The sequence below is a fragment of the Schistocerca piceifrons genome, chromosome 4, assembly GCF_021461385.2.
Source record: "Schistocerca piceifrons isolate TAMUIC-IGC-003096 chromosome 4, iqSchPice1.1, whole genome shotgun sequence".
Lineage (NCBI taxonomy): Eukaryota > Metazoa > Arthropoda > Insecta > Orthoptera > Acrididae > Schistocerca > Schistocerca piceifrons.
The window spans coordinates 458,457,344-458,483,186 of NC_060141.1; the positions used below are offsets into that span (position 1 = coordinate 458,457,344).

The 25,843-nt window shown below is 37.7% G+C and overlaps 1 protein-coding gene across 1 annotated transcript in view; it reads right to left on the reverse strand.

Annotated features, from left to right (window-relative positions):
- The window catches only part of LOC124795447 (glutamyl-tRNA(Gln) amidotransferase subunit B, mitochondrial), a 127,812-nt gene that overhangs the window by 66,774 nt on the left and 35,195 nt on the right, over positions 1–25,843 (reverse strand). The window lies entirely within an intron of this gene.

Below are 25,843 nucleotides of genomic sequence, written 5' to 3' on the forward strand. Positions count from 1 at the left end.
GCCACAATGGTACGAGTTCACAAGACATTTCATTTTATAGTAACTCAATATATACAAGGATACACGACATAACAAACCTGAGTCACAGAGCAAACTGCCCTGCTACCGTCAACCATCAGAGATAAGAATGCAAGTTATTTTTTCTGGTTAGCGATGCTCATAATCCCACAAACGCTTAAATTATATTTCTACTGAAGAAGGATATTTTAAAATCACAGTTCTAAAAGCTGTATATTTTAGTCTCTATTTATGTAACTGATACTGGAGTTCATAATTGACATTTCTAGTATTGTGTGTGTAATTATTTCAATTCACAGTATAACGTGTGGACATGTGTGTTGAAGCTTAGACCAACATCCTAAGTTAAATCCTAATAAACTTTTCTGCACTGTTTCATGGAGTAAGATTATATGCAAATCAGTTGTAGAGTTTACACTGAGTAACTTCCAATGCATTAATTGGAAAGAGCAAGCTGTGTGCCAGCACCAGATTTCAGCCTCCACCATTTCTTTCTCATCATTGTTAACAGCCCAAACACGACATTAAACTTTCCATAGCATTCAAAATTGGTGAAGTGAAGGTGTCTACATGAGCAAAGGAGCAAAAACATTCTGTATCAGTAGTCTGAACAGTCCCTCCAGATCCTTCTTAAAGTAATGACTTACAGTTTAACCATAAATTTTATTTTATTTGTAGTGTTCCTCGGAGTCCTACACTTCAACAATTTTTCATTCAAATATAATCGTAGTTCATGTTGGGATAAAAGATGATTGCTGCTGGGTTCAGAAGCCACATTCATTTCCTTTAGATGGCTGGATGAACTGGTGCAAGCAGCCAGCCTTGCATCTGGGGTGGAAGTGCCGCTTATGATATGCAGCACCATACCCAAAGACTGTAACAGTTGTGGTTTTGGGCCAAGTGAAGGGCATAAATTTATGGCTTTCTTGACCTCTGCTATTGGGTGGATAATTACAGTGGCCTTCTCTGAAATCAGGCATATACTAAACACAGGAAGCAGCTCCTAATGTAGAATAGTATGTGTGGCTAAATGATTAATTATGTGCAGTCCTCAGAAACAGGAGTACGACAGGCAAATGATTGTAGCAGGGAACATCAATCCTTGTAGATTAAAAACTAATAATGTTAATGTAATACTAGTTAAATGCAGCCCATGACAAATTCCCAGAATAAGTCTCATAATAACACAGAAAACTGGATGAAATGAGAAATTATTATTGGAATATATATTCCACGGATAGACTGAATACCTTAGGTATGTAAAGATTTTCATAGTACATATTGAGATTATAAGTTATTCCAAATGCTAAATAATCTGATTGTAGGTAAGCATGGAAGGTAGGTCAAACTTAATAATCAGGTGCTTTTATAGAGCATTCACTTCAGAAGCTGCGATGAAAGATGGCTTCAGAGAAAACCTGTGGAATACTGCACATAAATGTCCCGATCATGTTACAGTAATTTCAGCTTACCTGCTATGGACTGGATAGCTATTTGAGTGATATTGTACTAAACATCTTTACTGAAATTTGCCTTGAGTAGTATGTAAGAGAACTGACTCATGAGAGCAACATTTTAGATCTAGTAGTTAACAAACCCAAACTTGTCGATTCAGATAACATAGAAGATGGGATCTGTGACTGTAAGGCTGTTATAGCATCAATTACTTCAGCTCATGAGAGAAATGTTAAGCAAAGTAGAAAAATATTTGTGTTTATGCACCATGCCAAGAAACAAACTACAGATTGTCTGAGCAGTCAACACCAAACAATTTCAGTGGAAGTATCATTGGTAACATAGACACACTGCCACAAAGTTCAGGTATTGACAATTTTTCGCTGCAGGTATGCTTTACATGAGACCAGAATGTCTTTGGATTTTTTGACACATTACAAGATAGGGTTTCATTGTGGAAACTATTAGAAGCATCTCAGACTGACATCCATACTAAGTATCAAGCAACTGAACAGCATTGTCATTCTTGGAAATTTTGCATTCCTTCTTGAAATGACCTCCTTAACAGTGTATTCACATGCTTTCTGTGCTAGATGGGATCTGTTCTGTTTCTTATTAATTTGCTCAATTTCTTTGAATCTGAGTCACACTTGGCCACTGCTTACTTAGTTAGTCCCAAAGGAATGGAGACAGTCTCTTAGGAAGTCATTAGGTGAATTTTTATCTGCTTCTTTAAATAGATATATTTGCATTTATTTTTTGTGGGTTTGGATGCTACAGTATTCAGTCATGATACAATGGCCTCAAAGTCATTAATTCATGTATCCATCATCACTCTCTTATTTGCTCTTGACTGTTTGTCACTAAAAGGTCTAGTATGCTATCATAACCATTTAACTTCACGAACTAATTGCTCAAAATAATTTGTGGAGAAAGCATTTAGTGCAACTTTGGACAATCTATTATGCCTACCACCAACTTTAAACATGTCTTTATCCAAAATATTAAGGGTAGGTTGAAGCCGCCATTAACTATAATTGTATGAGTCAGATACCTGTCTGAAATGCAACTCAATTTTCCTCGAATCTTTCCTCAACTGCATCACCTGATAAAAGAAATAAATCATTAATTTATTTCAGCTGCAGAGCATAACTTCCAACTGTACTAACTCACAGCAACCATCTATTTCAATTTCACTTCAAGATAAACTACTTATAACAGTGACAAACACTATCCCAACATCTGAATTTAGTCTATCCATTCTGAACACCATTAGACCTATAGCAAAAACTTAAGCTGAACTTATTTTCAACTTCAGCCAGCTTTCATTACATACAATGATTTTTGCTTCAGTGCTTTCTATAAGCACTTTGAGCTATGGTTCCTTCCCAACACATCTACAGCAATTTATAATTATAGTACCAATGTTTTTAGGTGATAATATTGATGTTTTCTAAGTCTACCCTCATCTTCTGCTGTGACTGTACCCCTGTTTGAACATTCTGAGACCGTCTAACCTAAAAAACATACCCAGTCCACACCCAACAGCCCCTGTTACTTACATATCCACATCCCATGTGTAGTAGATACCTGATCTATTATGCGGATCCCAACACCTCTGTACCCTCATGATGCAAGTCAAGAAATATCCAGTTTATACAGTCAAAGAACCATCTGAGCCTCTGACTCAGATCTTCTGCTGAGCTCTGTACTGAAGTTCTACAAGGACCAAAAGGATCCATTCCACACTCAGAGTGCACACGGAGCACAACTGGATTTCTTCCCCTTCTTGCAGCTAGCAAGGGGCTCCATCACATATCTAACACTAAGCTCCCAACTACCAACCCGGACCATGCATTTCATATTGGTTTGCAACAATATGCCTAGTTATTTAATTGATGTGACTGACTCAAACAGCACACCACGATTATTGTATTAAAACATGAGAAAGGATTGTTTTTCCTACTCATCTTCATTAACTTACATTTTCTACATTTCAAGCATGTTGCCATCCATCACACTGAATAGAAATTCTGTCTAAGTAATCCTGTATCATCCTAAGTCACTCAATGATGAAAATTTCTCATACTCTATGTTGTCATCAGAAAAAAGCTGCAGACTGCAGCTCATTCCATCAGTCAGATAGTTTATTTATACGGAGAACATGAGCAGTGCTATCACACATCCCTGGGGCATTCCTAACATTACCCCTGTCTCTGACAAACATTTGTTGTCCAGACAAAGAATTGGTTTCTATTACTTCAGAAGTCTTCCAGCTAGTCACCTATCTGAGAATCTATTCCATATATTTTGACCTCCGTTAACAGTCTGCAGTGGGTACTGTATAAAACACTTTCCAGAAGTCTAGGAATATGGAATCTGCCTGTTGCCCTTCATCCATGGTTCAAGGATAGTATACACGAGAAAAGGGCAAGATGAGTTTTGCCCAAGTAATGCTTTCTAAATCCATGTTGATCTGTGGATAGAAGCTTTTCTACTCAACGAAATTTATTACACTCGAACTTAGAATATGTTCAAGAATTCTGTGAAAAACTGATGTTAAATTATATTGGTCTGTAAGTCTGCAGCTCCATTCTTTTATCCTTCTTGTATACAAGAGTCATCTGTGCTTTCTTAAAAGCACTGGGCAAGAGATTCACAACAAATGAAAGCTAAGTAAGGGGCCAATGCTGAAGAGTATTCTCAGTAAAACTGGATTTGGATTCCATCTGGACTTGGTGACACATGTTTTCTACACTTTCAGCTGCTTCTCAAAGCAAGAGATGCCTGTTTCTATGTCCTGCATACAGGAGTTTGGATGATGGTCAAATGGTGGTATGTCTATACAATTCTCCTGCATGAATGATTTTTAAATGCGAAATTTGAAACTTCAGTTTACCTTTTGCTGTCTTTTATTGGCACAGCAGACTGTTCAATGAGTGACTTAATAGTGTGATGGTGGAAGCTGTTGTATGCCTCGTAAATCCATCTTTTTATACATGCATGAGTTTCTACTAACTTTCGCCCGTCAACATTTCCATGTTCTTTTTTGAACAACATCCCAGTTTGTTGTTAAACCACAATAGGTTCAAACTTTGCTCATAATTCCTCTACATCCATCATACTGGAATTAAATGATTCCCATTCACTGCCCAAGAAGAATGCTAATAACTACTTATATGCTCTTTTGAGCACAAAACTCTCCTAGCCTTCCCAATGGATTAATCTTTAGTAGCCATCGTTGCTATGATAACTTCATGATCACTTATAGTGACAGTGTCAATAAGGTCAGGTCTGTTTGTAAGCTACAACATCTAAAACATTTTCATTCTTAATGAGACAAAACAATATGCTGTAAAACTAACTTTAGGTATACACTGATGAAGTGTTATAGGGCCGTTGCCATTCATGATAAAATACAAATTTTCTGTTGTATAATATTGGAAGCTTCGTAAGGCTGTTTGCAGATGATGTCCTTGTACATATAAAAGTCTTTACACCATAAAACTATTGCAAAATGCAGGAAGATCTGTAGAGGATTAATGCTTTGTGCGGAGATCCCAACATAAATAAATGAAATGTATTGTGCATAAACATGTGAAAAGGCCAATCAAAAGTGACTGTCAATCAATAATAATAATAATAATAATAATAATAATAATAATAATAATAATAATAATGGTGACATGTTTCCTACTCTTTCAGCTGCTTCTCAAAGCAAGAGACGCCTGTTTCTATGTCCACACCATTTTAATCCTTTTCCTCATACTCACCAATAAAAAGAAGAAATTAACACAACTAATCGAAATATCCATACCCAATACAACAAATATACAGAAGAAAACAGAAGAAAAAATTGAAAAATACATCCAACTGGCTGAGGAAGTCAAGGACATGTGGCATCAGGATAAAGTTGACATTATACCAATTATACTATCAACGACAGGAGCCATACCACACAATATCCACCAGTACATCAAAGCAATACAGCTACATCCAAATGTACATATACAACTACAGAAATCTGTAATTATTGATACTTGTTCAATTACCCGAAAGTTCCTAAATGCAATGTAACATATACTGTACAGTTAAAAGGAAGTCACGCTTGATCAAGGTCCGCGTCACATTCTACTTTTAACCAGACATAACGTCTGAGAAAGGAAAGAAATAATAATAACAATAATAATAAAACCCATGGAGGCCCGGGAAAAGAATAGGTCTCCAGTATGTTCTGCCAGTTGTAAAAGGCGATGAAAAGAACAAACCACTAATAGGGCTAACCCCCCTTTTATGTGATTAGCTGGTTCAGGGCAGAACTAATGAAGCCTCGGACAAGTGCTGTCATGGTCAGGGACAACGCTTGAACCCTATGCCCGTCCACAATGGTAATGACACTGCTAGCCACACGGAAAATGATTTAAATCCAAATAGAGGTGTTTTGCAGGATATGCTTCCTGCAACCACTCTAGAAGGAAAACAAAGACAGAGGAAGAGATGGTCAGATGAAGTTAACTGACACCTCATGTTCTGTTGTTACCAAGCAACAAACTTAGGAGCCAACACAACTGGCTACAGATCACAAGTGTACACAACATTTATTACCAGATACCCAGAACTAAAATTTTTAACAGAACAACGACTAGCTGATCAGATCCATGTAATAATAAAAAATAACAGGATACCCCAGTCAGAATTAGAAAACATCAAACAACAAAGTACAACAAAGTACAAAGTACAACAAATACTAGAACAAAATAACGTGCAATCAGAAGAAGAAGAAGAAGAAAATACAGTAATGGACTCACACATCCCAGAGCAAACAAACAAAGAACAACACGCATCAATTAAACAATCAGAGGAAAACGAAATCTTAAGACAGCCACCAGAACAAGCACAAATAGAACACAAAGTGACACACATGTTAGATATAGAAGAAAAATTTCAGCTGACATATATAGAATACAAAAAACACAAATACAGACATATTAGACCATTCTTGCATAGGCCACCAAATAACCCACAAGTCGAAACAACAATAACAACTATCAACGCAATCATACACAACAAAATAAATGAATATACAACTATGGAAGAGTTACAACTACTGATTTATATAGGAGCACTCACTACACTAAACATACACACTAGGCAGAGATCAGAACCAACCAACACACAGAAAAGACCCACAAAACCAGCATGGCAACACAGGCTACGGATCAGAATAGAAAAACTGAGAAAAGACATCGGACAGCTAACACAATTTATAAGAAATGAAATATCAGACAAAAAACGAAAAAGGTTAGATAAAATCTCACAACAAGAAGCGATAGAGCAATTAGATGAAAAGAAGCAGAAATTACAAGCATTGGCCAAATGACTTAGAAGATACAAAAAAAGTGAAAATATAAGGAAACAAAACCAAACATTCAATACAAACCAAAAGAAATTTTACCAGACAATAGATAACACACACATTAAAATAGACAATCCACCAAACATAACAGACATGGAACACTTCTGGAGCAACAATGGTCAAACCCGGTACAACATAACAGGCATGCACGGTGGATACAAGCAGAAACAGACACATACAAGATGATACCACAAATGCCTGAAGTGATAATTTTGCAACATGAAGTCACCCAAGCAATTAATTCTACTCACAATTGGACAGCCCCTGGAAAAGATAAAATAGCAAATTTCTGGCTAAAGAAGTTCACCTCAACACATTCACATCTAACTAAATTATTTAACAGTTACATTGCAGAACCATACACATTCCCTGATACACTTACACATGGAATAACTTATCTGAAACCTAAAGATCAAGCAGACACAGCAAACTCAGCTAAATATTGCCCCATAACATGCCTACCAACAATATACAAAATATTAACTTCAGTCATTACACAGAAATTAATGACACATACAACACACAACAAAATTATAAATGAAAAACAAAAAGGCTGCTGCAAAGGAGCACAAGGATGTAAAGAGCAAGTGACAATAGATGCAGAGGTGACATATCAAGCTAAAACTAAACAAAGGTCACTACATTATGCATACACTGATTACCAAAAAGCTTTTGATAGTGTACCCCACTCATGGTTACTACAAATATTGGAAATATACAAAGTAGATCCTAGATTGATACAGTTCCTAAACGTAGTAATGAAAAATTGGAAAACCACACTTAATATCCAAACAAATTCAAATAATATCACATCACAGCCAATACAGATTAAGCATGGAATATACCAAGGAGACTCATTAAGTCCTTTCTGGTTCTGCCTTGCTCTGAACCCACTATTCCAACATTCTAAATAATACAAATTATGGATACAATATTACTGGAACATACCAACACAAAATCACACATTTGCTATACATGGATGATCTAAAACTACTGGCAGCAACAAATCAACAACTCAGCCGATTACTAAAGATAACAGAAGTATTCAGCAATGATATAAATATGGCTTTTGGAACAGACAAATGTAAGAAAAATAGCATAGTCAAGGGAAAACACACTAAACAAGAAGATTACATATTGGATAACCACAGCAACTGCATAGAAGCGATGGAAAAAACAGATGCCTATAAATATCTAGGATACAGACAAAAAATAGGAATAGATAATACAAATATTAAAGAAGAACTAAAAGAAAAATATAGACAAAGACTAACAAAAATACTGAAAACAGGATTGACAGCAAGAAACAAGACAAAAGCTATAAATACTTATGCTATACCAATATTGACCTACTTATTTGGAGTAGTGAAATGGAGTAACACAGACCTAGAAGCACTCAATACATTTACATGATCACAATGCCACAAATATAGAATACATCACATACATACAGCAACAGAAAGATTCACATTAAGCAGAAAGGAAGGAGGAAGGGGATTTATCGACATAAAAAACCTACATTATGGACAGGTAGACAATTTAAGAAAATTCTTTATAGAACGAGCAGAAACTAGCAAAATACACAAAGCAATCACTCGTATAAATACATCTGCTGCACCACTGCAATCTCATAACCACTTCCACAACCCTCTAGATCACATAACATCAACAGATATGAAGAAAGTAAATTGGAAAAAGAAAACACTACATGGCAAGCACCCGTATCATCTAACACAGCCACACATCGATCAAGACGCATCCAACACATGGCTAAGAAAAGGCAATATATACAGTGAGACGGAAGAATTCATGATTGCAATACAAGATCAAACAATAAACACCAGATATTACAGCAAGCTATTATTAAAGATCCCAATACCACAACAGATAAATGTAGACTTTGCAAACAACAAATAGAAACAGTAGATCACATCACAAGCGGATGTACAATACTAGCAAATGCAGAATACCCCAGAAGACATGACAATGTAGCAAAAATAATACATCAACAACTTGCCATACAACATAAACTAATAAAACAACATGTTCCCACATACAAGTATGCACCACAAAATGTACTGGAGAATGATGAATACAAATTATACTGGAACAGAACCATTATAACAGATAAAACAACACCACATAACAAACTTGACATCATACTCACCAATAAAAATACGAAATTAACACAACTAATCGAAATATCCATACCCAATACAACAAATATACAGAAGAAAACAGGAGAAAAAAAGGAAAAATACATCCAACTGGCTGAGGAAGTCAAGGACATGTGGCATCAGGATAAAGTTGACATTATACCAATTATACTATCAACTACAGGAGTCATACCACACAATATCCACCTGTACATCAACGCAATACAGCTACATTCTAACTTATATATACAACTACAGAAATCTGTAATTATTGATACATGTTCAATTACCCGAAAGTTCCTAAATGCAATGTAATATATACTGTACAGTTAAAAGGAAGTCACGCTTGATCAAGGTCCGCGTCACTTTCCATTTTTAACCAGACATAGCATCTGAGAAAGGAAAGAAATAATAATAATAATCCTGTACAGTATACTGCCACTGACAGGGTCTGAATACAAACCTCTCCAGCTTCCATGGTCTTCTCAAAACCTCTCTGTTTCATTTCTGACCCAGTCTTTACCTCTCTTCTGAGCACTTTCTTCCACGTCTTTTAGCATTTTTCGTTTGGCTTTTTCCTTGGTCTTGTAGCCCACAGTCTTCACCTCTCTTCTGAACATTTTCTTCCACATCTTTTAGCCACTTTTCCCTTGATCTTTTTCTTGGTCTTGTGGCCACCATTTTCACCTTGTACATCTTCCTAGGTACCCTCTTTTCATCAATTCTATTCACATGTCCACACCATATTAATCTTTTTCCTCAATCTTGTCCTGTAGAGGTACCTCATGTGTTACCATCTTAACCGTTTTGTTCCTCATCTTTTCCACTTTTGTTACACAGTGGAAACAGTAATAACCATAATATGTGAAGGAGTATGTATTCAGAATAACCTGCAATGAGTTTGCCCAAAGAATTAAGACACACAACTAGGACTGTAGTATTACTCCTTTGAAAGTGCAACATAAATGCACAGTGAGTTTAAAGTACGGTACTTCGAAGAAAGAAGACACATTGCAAGATGACATTGGGGAAAGAATCTGACTGTGATCCTCAATGGAACTTTGTGGTTTAGAGAAACCATCAAAAATCTTAATTTAAATAGTGAGAAGGGCAATGGAATCCCATTTCTCCTGAATGTGATGCCAATGTGCTGACCACTGTGTTATCTTTCTTGTCTTAAAGAAGAAGTTCTCAAGACAGACTGTGTAGCAAATATATTGCCTTGATTATATTTCTCACTTAGTTATTACGAAAATAAGAAAGAGTAGAGCATATTTGGGAGCATGCAAATGTTTTCCATTTTTTGATCAGTTTAAGGAACTACCTATTTTCTGCAAAGTAATTATGGCCTGTTCAGCTGTCATCTGGGATATATGTTGTAGGCCTGTGGTAAGGCTTTTCATTAATATTATTATGCTGTCAACAAAAATTACAGATTTGGAATAATTCTTCAAAATCTTTTGAATGTTGTTTATGTATGTTCATAACAAGAGTAAGCCTCTGTGAGTTTAGTTTTACTGCAGAGGAGCAGTTTGCAAAGTGTGATGCCATCCATGCAAGAAAGATGCTGTTAATGCCATAGCATTGTGGTTTCGCAGATAGAATTGCACTCTCACACATCAATGGCCTTGGAAATATTAAAAAATATACCAATGTACAGTTCTGCCCAAACTTCATTTGGTATTCTCTGTCAAGAGCCCTTCAGAGGAGCCAAATTGAGATACAGTCTGTATTGTTGACAGTGTCTTCATTAACTGCACTTCGTGCACTTGGGTCTCCACAGAAGAAAAATTAAATTGGCCACGACAAGGCACTTCTAGGTAGAGCTTGCCAGACACTGCCACATGGTGCTACACATGCCACCAGAGGATGCTGAATTCACATCACCTTGCTGTCTGTAATGTGAACTCCACCACAAATTATCATCAGACTGAGCCCAGGGATGACAATGCAGTGAGATCTTATGAACTTAGCACAAAGTTAGTGTGTAGCTTATGAACCTATCTTGGCACCAGTGCTACTATGACTACCAGTGAATACTGACAACTGGAGTGGCGGAACAGGTCATCAGACCACTCTCTGAGCACACCGAGCCCAGGGATGACAGTGCAGTAAGATACTGCAGAGACACTCTGGGATACAGAGTTATGTATGCTTTATATTGAATATATTGTAAATAAATACATTTATATTTTAACCCTTGTATAGTGTTTTATGTGTTCTAGAGTGTTCATGCATCAATTGATATAACAGACATTTCAGGCGACAAGTTTGTGATTTGTGACTACTTGGCTTCAGGGAAATAGCTCTAACATCTTTGCATACTGAACCAACTAAAAGCTGAAACTACAAGACTCTGCAGATATTGACTTTAATGTGCCTATTGTTGCAACATTCACCAGGCATAGATCAAAATGGGCTCTGCCCAGCGTAGCTCATGTTGACAACAGCTGCAAGCCACAGTCAAACACCAAAGTTTCGTGACAAGTGTTATGTCACGTGTGACCACAACAGTGTTTCCTCCACCAAGAGGAATGCCAGCACTGACAAATGTCAGACAAACACAACATGCATGCCTGAAAAAGAAGCACAAAGCAAACTCTGTTCCTCTTCAGTCCTCTTAGCAACACTCACAAGGACTGTGTATGGATTGCAAAGCAAAGCATGCATTAGTAAACTTGGCTAACTTAAATCAGTTCCCCTCACACAGACAAATAGCAAAAGGCTCGGTCACTTGCAAAACAGACAAAAGCATTAGAAATGACAGTCATATTCAGAGAACAAACCTCAAACTATTCATATCTTTACAGATTTGTAATCACTCTACACCATTTCAGCTGAATAATGGTTCCTTAGCAACACTGATTAATCAAACTACTTATGAGTAACTGGGACACCCTCAGCTCCAAAAATTATGTCTGCATCTCACAGCCCCAACTGGGACACCCTCAGCTCCAAAAATTATGTCTGCATCTCACAGCCTACAACAGTGAAAGTATCTTTGTTCTTGGGATGTGCACTTTGCAAGTAAAATATTGAAATACCATTGCTTCAGTGCCATTCACAGTAGTTCAGTCACATTCAAATCTCAATATTTTAAGCATCAATGCATTTGATTTGTTTGAATTAGATATTCAGGACAATTTGCATACTATTGATGCACAAGTATCCCATGGCAGCATTCATCATTTGAGTGAACAATACAGACATTTGTTCAATGGCACACTGGGTCACACAAAGAATTTTCAAGTGCGTATTATGCCCAAAGACAATGCTCAATTAAAGCATTACTATGCACATCCGGTGCCTCGTGTCATTTGCAAATGAAGTTGCATTTGAACTCAAGAGATTAGAACAAACTGGTATCTTGAAACCTATTTCTGCTAGTCAAAGGGCATCTCCCCTGGTTCATTGTTAGAAAATAGAATGGGAAAAGCAGGCTCTGCACCAACTTTAAAGAAGCAACTAACACTCAAATGGTTATTGATTCTTTCCCGTTTCCACATATTGAGGAATTTAATGTCACCTAGCAGCTGGACGATTATTTCTAAAATTTATTTAGCCGATGCTAGCCTTCAACTTCCCCAGGACGAGCAAACAAAACCAGTTATAGTGGTCAACACATGTTTCCCTTCAAAACCACATCTGCTTCTACATTATTCCAATGATCTCTTGAACAAGTGATACTGAAAGTTCTGTCATGTTCAAATTATTTGGATGACATCACTGAGTCCAGACAGACACTGGAAAACCATCTTAAAAATGTGGAGTCTCTTTTCTAATGTGTAACAACCAATGCAGGGCTTAAGCGTAATTTACAGTAGTGTACATTTTTTTCCAATACTGAAATTAAATGCCGGGGACATCTCATTGACACCCACAGTGCTTGTTCCTTAATTAATCATTTAGAGGCTATCTGGAGATTTCTTTATTCTCGAAATCTACGTGAACTACAGACAATTCTGGACAAATTGACTTACCGTATCATATTTATTCTGAATGCAGTACTAACTGCTGCTCCTTTACATAGTGTCTGGTGTGAAAATGTATCTTTCCAATGGACTGGAGAATGCAAACAATCATTTCAAAAGTTGAAAGATGTGTTGCTTAGTTGCCTTATTCATTTTAATCTACAAAAACCAGTAGCACTTGCAGTTGATGCACTGCCACTTGGAAACGGGCAGTTTAAACTCACAAGGTTAGCAACACTTAATGCCCCAACCTTAGCATTCGTGTCTCAGTTGTTGAACAAGACCCAGGTCAACTACAGTCAGCTGGAAGAGGAAGACTTAGCCATAATCTATGGTATCAGGAAATTTCATCAGTAAGCCGTTGTCTGTTCTTTTTCTCCCAATGAAAGATGTGCATGATTGTACAGCACAGAAGCTGCATTGTTGGTCACTACTTCTTTCAAATTATTGGTACAAACTTCTTTATCATTCTATGGAACAGCATGCAAATGTAGATACCCTCTTTCCCTCATACATGGAAAATGATCCAGAGTTTGATGGATCCGAAGCTTCTTGTCTTCAAATTGGTCAACCTGATTTGCAAGCACTGCGAGGAATTCCCACTGATTGTCACCCAGTTTCACTGACTACTGAACAGGCTCAATCACTATGATTTCTCAGTTATTACATTCAGATGGCTTGGCCTTGTAACTCAAAATCAATTTCAAACACAGTAGTTTGCAAGTACCATGCACAATGCAACAGCTTTTCTCTTCAGAATGCTGTGGTTTCGATGTATGTTCCTAATGTATAGTTGTGAGTCATGATTCCATCATTACCAATATGTTTTGAATTTGTTACCTAGAAGACTTCGGGAATCATTAGAATTAAGTAGCTAGCATGCCAGCATTGTACATAGCTTGGTTAGCTTGGTCTTGACAAGCAAAAAATTGAACTGGTGACTGCCCAGTGACACACATGTGCAGATAACCAACCAGTGCCATGCCAGGAATTTTTTCAATTGGCTTTGACCTGACAGTCCTTGGCAACACACCCACATTGATTCTGCTGGCTTTTTCTGGACCACATGGTGGCTGATTATTGTCAATGTGCACAGTAGATTTCCACTGGTCATTGCACTGGATTTGGCAACTATTGCTACCACTATCACAGTACTTACTTTGGTCTTCTGTTTAGAAGGATTGCCACAACACTTTGGACAATGATCTCCAGTTTTCTTCATTGGAATTTTAACAATTTTACCAACAAAATGGGATTCATGATATCCGAACAGCACAGTTCTGTCCTCAGTGAGAGGCTGAAGATGAATGTTTTGTTCACAGTTACAGGGATAAATGTCCAGACTTCATGCTTAGCACTTGAGAGAAAATACTTTGTTGTCATTTCTCAGCACCTCTTGCACTCTGCCTTGTCACAATCCTTCATCAGCAGAAATGTTACATAGTCATCATCACCGTACTCTACTGCAACTATTTCACTCTTGACAGCCTGCTTCACATGCCAACTTCACAACAAAGTTCTGCCTGAAGACAAAGTTTTCTATTGTCTGTTTAGCACGCCTCACAACTCAGATGATGGGCTGAGTTCATAATAATGTTTGCGGCAAATCAGGCGCTCACCTTTGGCATGTAAATCAACTATGTTTTTGCTATTATTGTGATCCCAGACTGCTGATCCCTGAGGAGCCTTGCCAGTGCCTGATATTCTGGTACTTGAGTTGTCAGATGATTCTGCCATGGAGGTCGACCTCTGTCCACCTAAGCAGCAGCTGCTGTAGCATCTGTCAGCATTCACTTCAACATCAGTCATGGAGATTGAGCCTGTGTCAGCCATACAGCCTTCAGCATCCACAGCATCAACACTGCACACACCTATTCTGTTGGATGGACATCCTACCTCCAGTTTTTTGTCAGATGTTCCCAGTGGTTAGCAAGGTGAATGTCAGGACGGTAGTTGATTAACCATCTGCCATCGTGCCACAGCCAATTCCTGCAGCAGCACTACAGCAGAGAGCTCCTCCATGTTGTTACCCATACTGACACTATGTGATGAAGGTGCCCCACTTGGAGGAATGCAGTATTGACAATGCCTTCAATGACCGCACTCAGCATGTCATGTGTTGCTTTAAATTTCTGCAGAAGAAACATTTAAATCAGCTGGTGCAAGCCACCACTAGAGTGGGCTCGCCAGATGCTGCCAGGTGGCACTACATACGCCACCAGAGGACATCAAATCTGCAGCACCCCACTGCCTGCGATTGTGATTGGTCCACAAATCCTTTAAGCCACCTCACTCAGAGCTTGATCTCATATTGTCCTCAGACTATCTTCAGATTATCATCAGACACCTCTCCAGTCACACAGAGTGTACTGATGACAGTGCAGTAAGATTTTATGAATGTAGCACTAAGCCCCTTTACTAGTGAACACTGATAACCAGAACCAGTGAACAGAGAGAGAGACCCCAGGATACAAACTGTGTATGCTTTATATCCAATATACTGCAAATAAATTATTTATTATTATTTTGAGCTTTTCCTCATTACAGAGGCTTATCTCCAACATAATAATTTACCTGGAAATGACAATACAAACAATAAACGTTCTTAAACTATACTCTCAAAATATTTCTCCAGGTGTTTCGATCTTGCGTGTCCTCTTCCTCTGCGCCCATTCTCCTCATTGTGTGCTGTACATTTTGGAGCCAGGTGGTCACAGGTCGTCGTCTTCTTCTTCTCCCCTCCGGTTCCCACTCCAGTATCAATTTTGGTATTCTGGCTTCCTCCATTCGTCGTACATGCCCGTACCACTGTAATTTCTTCCTATCCATTACGTCATATATTCTTTCTTTTATTTCCATTCTCCTTATTACTTCAGTGTTCCTTATCTTTTCTTTCCTGGAGATTCTTGCCGATCTTCTCCAAAAGTCCATCTCTAGAGCTTGTAATTTTTTAATGTGCTTCTTGTTAATTGTCCAGGTCTCCGTTCCATACAGAACCACACTCTCTAATATGGATTTGTATATTAATTTTTTAGTTCTGCTCATTACATTCCTGCTCCATAAGACTGAGTTAAGCATCCCAATGACCCTCCGTCCGCTTCTAATTCTTTTATTGATTTCTGACTCTGATTTTCCCCCGATTTCTAAAATGGATCCCAAATAACAGAAAGTGTTTATCTTTTTGATTTTCTTTCCTTCAATGTATAGCTCATCTGAATCATTAGTCAAGTATTCTGTTTTTTGGTAATTAATCTTCAAACCCCAAGTTTTGTATGCTACTGCTAGTTGATTGCACATATAGTTAGCATCCTCCCCATCTTGTGCTACGACTACTTGATCATCAGCAAATAATAAATGATGTAGGTAAACTCCATCTCTTATTTCTAATCCCATACTATTAGATTTATGACACCATGTTCTAAGGCTAATATCTATATAGATTTTAAATAATGATGGTGACATGGGACAGCCCTGTAAAAGGCCTTTGCTTGTTCTAAATTTCTGTGAAAGTTTATTACCAACTTTCACTTGGCAAATGTTATCTTTATACATCTGTTGTATTATTTTAATCAAGGAAGGGTTTATGTTTGCCATATGTAGTGCTCTCCAAAGTAATTTTCTTGGAACAGTATCATACGCTTTTTCTAGATCTATGAAAATTAATCCTATACTTTTTGATTTTTCCCTATGTTTCTCCAAAATCTGTCGTAATGTGAAAATATGGTCTACACATGATCTCCCAGCCGTGAATCCACATTGTTCTTCTTGGGTTCTAAAATTTTTTTCCAGTTTGTTTTTAATTACTTTCGCAAAAATTCTCATTAATGTGTTTGTAACACAAATTCCTCAATAGTTTGAACAAATTTTGCGATCCCCTTTCTTAAATATTGTATTAATGTAACCTAGCTTCATTTCGCTGGGTATTGAATCTCCATGTATCATTTTGTTGAAGAGCTGTGTTATCAGTTTCACAATTTTGTCACCACCATATTTCAGACACTCCAGATTGATATTGCCTGGTCCCGGTGATTTACCACTCTTTCCTGTTCTCAACGCCTGAAGTACTTCACTTTCTAAAATATGGATCTCATCATCTTCATGTCCTTTATCTTCCCCTGTTCCTTCTTCTACATATTCTTCTCTGTCCTCATTTAATAATTTTTGGAAATACTCTTCCCATTCCTTTTGTGTCATCAGTTGGAGATTAGTTTTGCTTTTTGTATCCTGTCGGAGCCCTTTCAATACTGACCATGCTTCTTTTGCTCTCCCAAATCCTAATTTGCTATTCACCTTGGCACATGTTCTTTCCCATGCTTCATTTTTTGCCATCCTTATTTTTTTCGTCACTTCATTCTTCTTTTCCTTGTATATTGACCTTGTTTCTTCTGATTTATCATTCAACCACTGAAGGAACGCATTTCGTTTTTCTCTAATGAGGACCTCTAGTTCCTCTGACCACCACTCTGCTGCGCGGATGTGGTTGCTATCTTTTTTACCCAACGCCTCTGTTGCTATGATTTTCACATTAGCTTTTATATAGTCATATATTTCCTCTGTACTTCCTTCAAATGATTCAACCAGTTTCCTTTCCATCCTGGCCGCAAAGAGTGTTCTGATACTTTCGTCTTGTAGGCTGTCAATATTAAAAGGTAAATTTTCATCTTTCTCAGTCTGGTTCGTTTTATTTATGTTACTTGTATCACTCCTTGCATTCTTCCATGGCCAGAAAGACTTCATTTTAACTAGATAGTGGTCTGATCCACACTGGGCTCCTCTATAAGATCTGACGTCTACTGCCTTGAAACTACTTGTTTGCCTAATGATAATATAATCTATTATAGAACGAAGTTCTTTGGTGTTCTGTTGCCAAGTATATTTATGAATGTCCTTATGTTTGAAAAATGTGTTGGTAATTTTTAGATCAAATTGTTCACAAATTGCAATCAATCGTTCTCCATTGTCATTATATTCGTCCTCTCCATGTTTTCCTACTATTCTACAAGATTCTCTAATTCCTACCCTTCCATTCAGATCTCCCATGATAATCAGTTCCTTTCTTCTTGGGATTTTTTCAATAGTCTCCCTGAGGGTGTCCCAAAATGTATCTTTCTCCTTATCTTTTGTGTCGTTCGTGGGTGCATATACGCCAATAATCACAACTTCCCTAGCAAATAATGTCATTTCAACAGTTATTATACGTTGATTGATGAATGTCCAATTTGTGATTCTTTCTTTCCATGATTTTTTTATCATAATGGAGACTCCTGCTTTGGCTCTTACTGCTTTTGATACCCCACTCCAGATATGTACATAATTATCCAGTTCTTCTTCTCCTTGGCCTTTCTTCTTTGTTTCAGAGAGTACGACAACATCCATGTTGAACATGTCAAGTTCTGCGGGGAGTAAATTTATTTTAGTGGAAATACCTTGCACATTCCAGCATCCAAACATAATTTTCCGTTTCTCATTGCCAGTTCGTCGTCCAAAGTTCCAATTTTTCCGAGGCATATTATTAGGTTTTTTAGCATTTTTATGTTTTTATGTGAGTGAGGAGCTGGCCCACTGCACAACCCCCAACCTGGAGGACCAGGTAATTTTTACTCAAGGTTTTCTTCCTTTAGCCTTTCATAAGCCAATATCATACTACAAGGCAGCAGTTGCTAGCTTTGGTCCACCCCGGGTATTTTATTTCCCCGGTACCCACCATATCTGGTGAGCATTCCCCTATCCGCCACCTGGGGAGGCGCTCGATGGGAGACCAGCAAACTCCACATGGGGCAAATACATTTATATTTTAATCTTTCTTTAATTTTTGGTGTGTTCTACAGTATTTATCCACCTCATTTACAAATGGACACAAAACAATTAATAGATTCTGTTCTTTAAAAAAGGCTCAGTATTTTACTGGCTGCTACTTCCAAAATTTTTTTAAAAGATTGAAAGGAGTGCATCTACAATTAGAGGCAGTTCAATGACAAGTGTTTTCTATACTTTCACTCTATTTGTGTTTAACTTTACGCTCCTCTGTTTTAGGAGAAATGGTATTAAAAATGATATAGAAAAATGTTACGCAAAAAATAAAAAGTTGCAAATACACTATGTATTTTGTAAACTTCTTTTCACTCTTCTTTCCATTATTTCTCTTTGAGGATATTGACTGAATCGCTGGTGACATAAAATCACTTTATCAGTCCGGAAGTTCAATTTTGAATGCTAGTAGCTTCTCAAATGTGACTTTAATCATATTCAGGTTTGGATATTACAAATACGAGAGGTACAAAACCACATGGACATATGACAGTATAACAGCTGAAAATTACATAACAACTTTAGTGGCCCCACCGTACACAAATATGGAAAAAACTACAGCAACCTGTGCAAATGTAATGACGTCTGGTGGGGATTTGGGATGATGTGAGCCACCTAGAATTAGGTTTGTGGTAGCATATCATTAGTCTGTTGCCTTGGGTGATAAAAGGTTGGTTACAGCCTGCTGTAAACAGTTCAGTGTTTTCCCATGCTATCATTTTACATTGATCTCTGTGAGCCTTATCTGATAAACTGTGTTTATCTTGCTACTCAGACTATACCTACATCTGCTGGTGATTTATTTTATGTGCTTGTGCCAAGTTGTATGTGGAAAAAAATACTGATAAACTAATATTGCAGTGTTCTTCTTTGGCATGTCAGTGCATACGTGTGTGCAGAATCAGCTAAGTAAAAAATCTGTGGCATACACACATTTATTTAGATATAAAATCTGACTTCAGAATTTTCCTTTGTGTGAGACCACATGTACAAGAACCATGTGCCGATTTGAAGGTCTAGATTCACTTATTTTACTGATCGCATTGCTCCTGCATAAGCAGTAGCCATTTGTACTGTGATATACTGTGAAATTTAGAACATTTGAGAGTGCCGCAATAAACTCGTACTGTTATTGTCAATTATAGGCTTAAACTTAACTGCGCTCTTTTAAAATTTTTGAGAATGGTAGGCCTGTCCTCTCAAAACAATCACTCTCTAATTTCACTGTACAGTTACATGAGAAATAGGTTATTTTTGAAAATTCTTAGACACTTACAAAACTATATTTTCGTAAGTTATCAGTACGAGTGTTTTGGATACGTAATTTATTTTGTAGCACATCATTGATTGTGGTTCACAGTCCCGCCAAGAATACATAACCCTGAATTCCATTGTGTATCAAAGCAAATAAACATGCATTTTTGTGAAATTTTGGGAGCTTTGCATAATCTATGAGCAATTCATAGTAAATCAGTGTTTGTGATTTAGTTATTGTAGCAGATATTCTAACATATTGTGATACATCTAGTTTTCCCTTAAAGAGGAATAGCCCTATACATCATTTGCAATTATCTCAAATTAGTTTTTGAATTTGTTGACAACTATAATTAACCTAAAAATGTTTTAGGAAATTATTAATTTTTACCATAGAATTTTGTGATGACTTAAGACATCTCGTCTTGTGTTTTGCTTCAATATTTGTAGAGAATTAGTAACTTCTTAGCTCAACAGATTAAAAGATAATCAGTATGCTTAATTTAAAGTTATTTTTTCATGCCTTGTAATGGATTGCATCAGCCAAAACGCAGCCCACTGTGAATGCTGTTCTTGAACAGGGGATGAATTAGTTGACATTCATAAGCAGCTGGAAATTTCCCTGACAACTGTCAAATGATTGTCAGTTGCTGCGAATCAGTGTGTTGGAAAAGTTCCAATTCCCAAGAGTCCTGAGCTAGTGGGACTCACTTCACCTGCTCTGGAGAAACCTGTTTTGTCTGGTGACAAAAGGAGGCAAACGCAAAAGGATATTAATAGTAGGCAGTTCAAACATATGGCACATGATTGTACCCCTTTGGAAAATGGCAGCAAGGGACAGCAAAGGTCACCAGGTGCACTCAGTGTGTATGCCTGGGGCCTCATTCAACACATTGAGGAGGCTGCCGGTATTCCAGCAGCCACCAAGGGAACAGGATGAAACCAACTGCGGATTGTGGCATGTGTTGGAACAAATGATGCCCGTTGTCTGGACTCCCAGGTCATACTTGAATCATTCCAGTGACCGTCAGAGACAGTTGAGAAAACCAGCCTTGCACAAGGAGATTCAATGAAGCTCAGAATTTGCAACATTGTTCCCATAATTGATTGTGGCCTTTTGGTTCTAAGTCAAGGGGAAGGACTGAACCAGAGATTTTGAAGGTTCTGTGACAAGCTAGGCTGTGATTTCCTGGCCTTGCGCCAAGGTAGTTAATTGTGTGTGGGGTGCACACATGGTTTTTTTAGATTAGGCAACTCTCCATCCAATTCAGATAACAATAGCTGTAGGAAACCCAGAAGTATCAATAAAAGACTGAAAGAAATGCCTCATACATGTGAAAGTATTAAAATCCTAATGGTAAACTGCTGAAGCATTAGCAAAACAGTGCCAGAGTTTGAAGTGCTCATGAAAATCACATAATACTTGGTACAGAAAGCTGTTTCAAACCTGAAAATGATAGCAGCAAGATTTTTAGGGGAAATTTAAATGTATATAAAAAGGATAGGCAAATGGAAAATGGAGTTTGTGTATATGTCACAGTAAACAAGAAACTCAAATTCACCCAGATAGAAATCGAAGCTACATGTGAGATTGTCTGGGCAAGACCTAGTATCATGGGTGGGCATAAACTGATAACTGGGTTCTTCTATCACCCACCACAATTATCTCCTGATGTAACTAAAACTTTGGAGAAAAACATCATGGAGACTTTAATCATCCAACAGTTAATTGGGAAAATTACAGTTTTGTTAGTGATGGGCATGATAAGACATCCTATGAAACAGTACTAAATGCCTTCTCCGAAAAATACCTAGAACAGATAGTTAAGAACCCCACTCATGATAGAAGCATGCATATTGGTTCTAATAGCAACAAACAGATCTGACGTCTCTGAGGATGTCCACATAGAAACTGGTATCAGTGACCATGACACGGTTGTGGCAACAGTGATTACCAAAGTACAAAGGTCAGCTAAACCACACAGAAAGATATATATGTTCAGTAAACTAGATAAAAAATCAGTAGTGTCACATCTCAATGAGGAACATCAAACTTTCAGCACAGAGCAGAATCATGTAGAGGAACTATGCATCAAGTTTAAAAGAAAAGTTGACCACACACTGCTTAGATACGTACCCAGCAGAACAGTCCCTAATGGGAGGGAGCCTCCATGGTACACAGTCACTGTAAATAAACTTCTAAAAGAAACAGAGACTACTGCATAATACGCATAAAATAAAGTGGAGGGCAATAGATAAGGAGATGCTGTGCATTTGGCTGTTACAAGAGCTATGTGTGATGTTTTCAATGACTACTGTAACAGAATATTGTGAAATGATCTTTCACAGACCCCCCAGAAATTCTGGTTGTTTGTAAAGGCTGTTAGTGGCACCAAAGTTAGTGTCCAATCCCTAGTGAATGGGACAGGAACTGAAACTGAGAGTCGCAAAGCAAAAGTTGAAATGCTTAACTCCATTTTCAAATGTTCCTTTTTAGAGGAAAACCCAGGAGAACTGCTCCAGTTTAATACTCATACCACTGAAAAGATGAATGAAGTAAGTATTAGTGTCACTGGTGTCAAGAAACAGCAGAAATCATTAAAACTGAACAAAGCTCCAGGGCCTGAAGGAATCCCTGTCATATTCTACACTAAGTTTGCAGCTGAGTTAGCCCCTCTTCTAACTATAATCAGTCACAGATCCCTTGAACTAAAACCTGGGCTCAGGTCTTGAAAAAAATCTCAGGTCACACATATCTACAAGAAGGGTAGTAGAAGTGATCCACAAGACTACCATCCAATATCACTGACATCAACTTGTTGTAGAATCTTAAAACATATTCTGAGCTCAAACATAATGAGGTATTGTGAACAGCATGACCTCCTCATATCCAGCCAGCACGGATCCTGTCAAACCCAATTTACACTTTTCTTAGATAATATACTGACAGCTTTGGCTCAATGCAATCAGGTAGGTGCAGTATTTCTTGATTTCTGAAAAGTATTTGACTCAGTACCACAGCTATACTTGTCAAAAGTTCAATCATATGGGGTGTCAAGTGAAATTTGTGACTGAACTCAGGACTTTTTGGTAGGGAGAACAGAATATGTTATCTTGGATGGAGAGACATTGTTAGATGTAGAAGTAACTTCATGTGTACCCCAGGGAAGTGTGCTAGGACCCTTGCTGTTCATGTTATATATTAATGATCTTGCACCAATATTAATATTAATGTCAGACTTTTAGCAGATGATGCAATTGTCTATAATGAAGTACTACCTGAAGGAAGCAGCATTAATATTCAGTCAGATCTTGATAATATTTCTAAGTAGTGCAAATATTAGCAACTTGCTTTAAATGTTTAAAAATTTAAAACTGTGGACCTCACAAAAAGGGAAAAACATGTGGTACCCCAAGACTATAATATCAATGAGTCACTGTTGCAATCATCTAACTCATACAAATACCTGGATGTAACACACTGTAGCGATATGAAATGGAATGATTGCATAGGTTCAGTTGTGGATAAAGCAGGTGGTAGACTTTGGTTTGTTGGTACTGGGGAAGTGCAATCAGTCTTCAAAGGAAATTGCTTCCAAGTCACTAATCGACCCACTGTAGAACATTGCTCATTGCAAATAGGACTAACAGAGGATATTGAACATATACAGAGGAGGGCAGCACAAATGGTCACAGGTTTGTTTAATACATGGGAGAGTGTCATAGAAATACTGAAAGAACTGAAGTTGAAGACTCTTGAACAGAGACATAAACTATCCTCAAAAAGCCTAATAACAAAGTTTCAAGAACTGCCTTTAAATGGTGACTCTAGAAATATACTAAAATCCCATATGTATCACTCTCATAGTGGCCATGAGAATAAGATTCGATTACATTCCATTATCCTCGTTTTGCTTTTGTTGATGTCATCTTATATCCTCCTTTCAAGACACTGTCCATTCCATTCAACTGCTCTTCCAAGTCCTTTGCTGTCTCTGACAGAATTACAATGTCATTGGCGAACCTCAAAGTTTTTATTTCTTCTCCATGGATTTTAATACCTGCTCCGAATTTTTCTTTTGTTTCCTTTACTGCTTGCTCAATATACAGATTGATAACCAAAACTCAAACATGCTGCTCATTAATACATTCACCAGAACAGTGAGACAGAACTGTGTTTGCTTGATCAAGATTGTCTCTTTCAAAGCTGCACGCTCCACAACTGTAGACTTTTGCCAAGTAGCTCAACTGTTCATTGAAGCATTCACAGTATAATACCCCCACTCTGAAGCTATCTGCCACACTTGCTTCACAACAGGACATATTACAGAAGTTTGCGATAGTCAACCTCATGGTCCTTCTGAATGGACATCCTATGTGAGAGCCCAAATAAACAATATTCATCTGTTTAGCCATAGTGACATTCTCTCTCCAAATAAATTTATATTGTCAACTACTTCTGAAGAGACATTAGTTACTTTTAACACAGTGACCCTTGTAAATCAGACTACACTCTTTAGCAACATAATTTAACCCTTTAAAATCAAAACATTAGAGATAAGGCCACCTTGAAACTCTGCTCCTTGAGTGAGTATTGCATCTCCGATATGAATGAAGGTGACCCGTGCTATCACATTCTTAGTGATGGAAAATCATGCTGTTGAAAAAATTTTTGGAATTGATGCATATACTGTGTTTGGATTTACTATTCAAGAATCTGTTCATATCATCCAGATACCTATTCCTTGTACTGAAACAGACACAGCATGTGAACAAACTGCCTCTTGGCTTTGGTCTTGGGTTCTTTGGCCAATGTTTGTTTGATGATTTTTATGGCATTTTGCCAGCACTAGTGGCTGGCACTGTCAAAGCTTCACTCTCCTGCCAGCCACTCGTGTTGATGAAACATCAGAAAAATCATCAAACAAATGTCAGTCGAATATGATGAAACAGAGGCCAACAGACAGTTTGTCAACAAGCGGCCACAAAAGCCTTAAAAATTTTGTACAGCATAGGAAATATGATGTACAGTTTGAAAAGGGCCTAGGAAATATAACAGATTTTCGGGCTCACATTACACTTAAAGCTTACTCATTTGCGTTGCCACAGGCAATATCAGTTAACCCAGAGACAGCGACTGAAGCACAAAGCATGTCAGTTAGTCACAAGTCGATCAGGCCTTCAGCACATAATGACAGCATCCACCAAATGAGAATATGCATTCCGCAGAAAAAAAGGCTGTGACAGGACACAAGGGAGGTGAGACAGGCATATTCATTAGCTCACAAGACACAGTGCAAGACACTCTATCTCTACACAAGAACATGTAGTGAGGACCTGATACAGCAGTTAACAACCTATTAAGTGAATATGGCAGAATAAGGACAGAAGCTATCATTATGATCAGGCTTCACATAACAGTCTTGTGCAAGCTCTCTTTAAATACGCCAGTTTTCCAGCTCTCATCAGTTGATCATTGGGATCGATAGTATTCACAGCAACAGCTCTTGATTTTATGCTCACGATAGTGAATCTATGTCCTAGAGCTCCAGCACAGTCTACAAACTAGTCAAAGATGTTCTCGAGATTCTTCACGTTATGAACTTCACACTGCTTGCTGCCTAGCATCTACTGATGGAGGAACTGACTGTCTTCCGACAATGTCATATCGTAGTGTGCTGCTATCACTTAATTTCCGTGTGGAAGCCAGCCATATGGCCTCTTGGGGTCACTGTTCCTGTTCAACATCCAGGCACCTCTGGGCA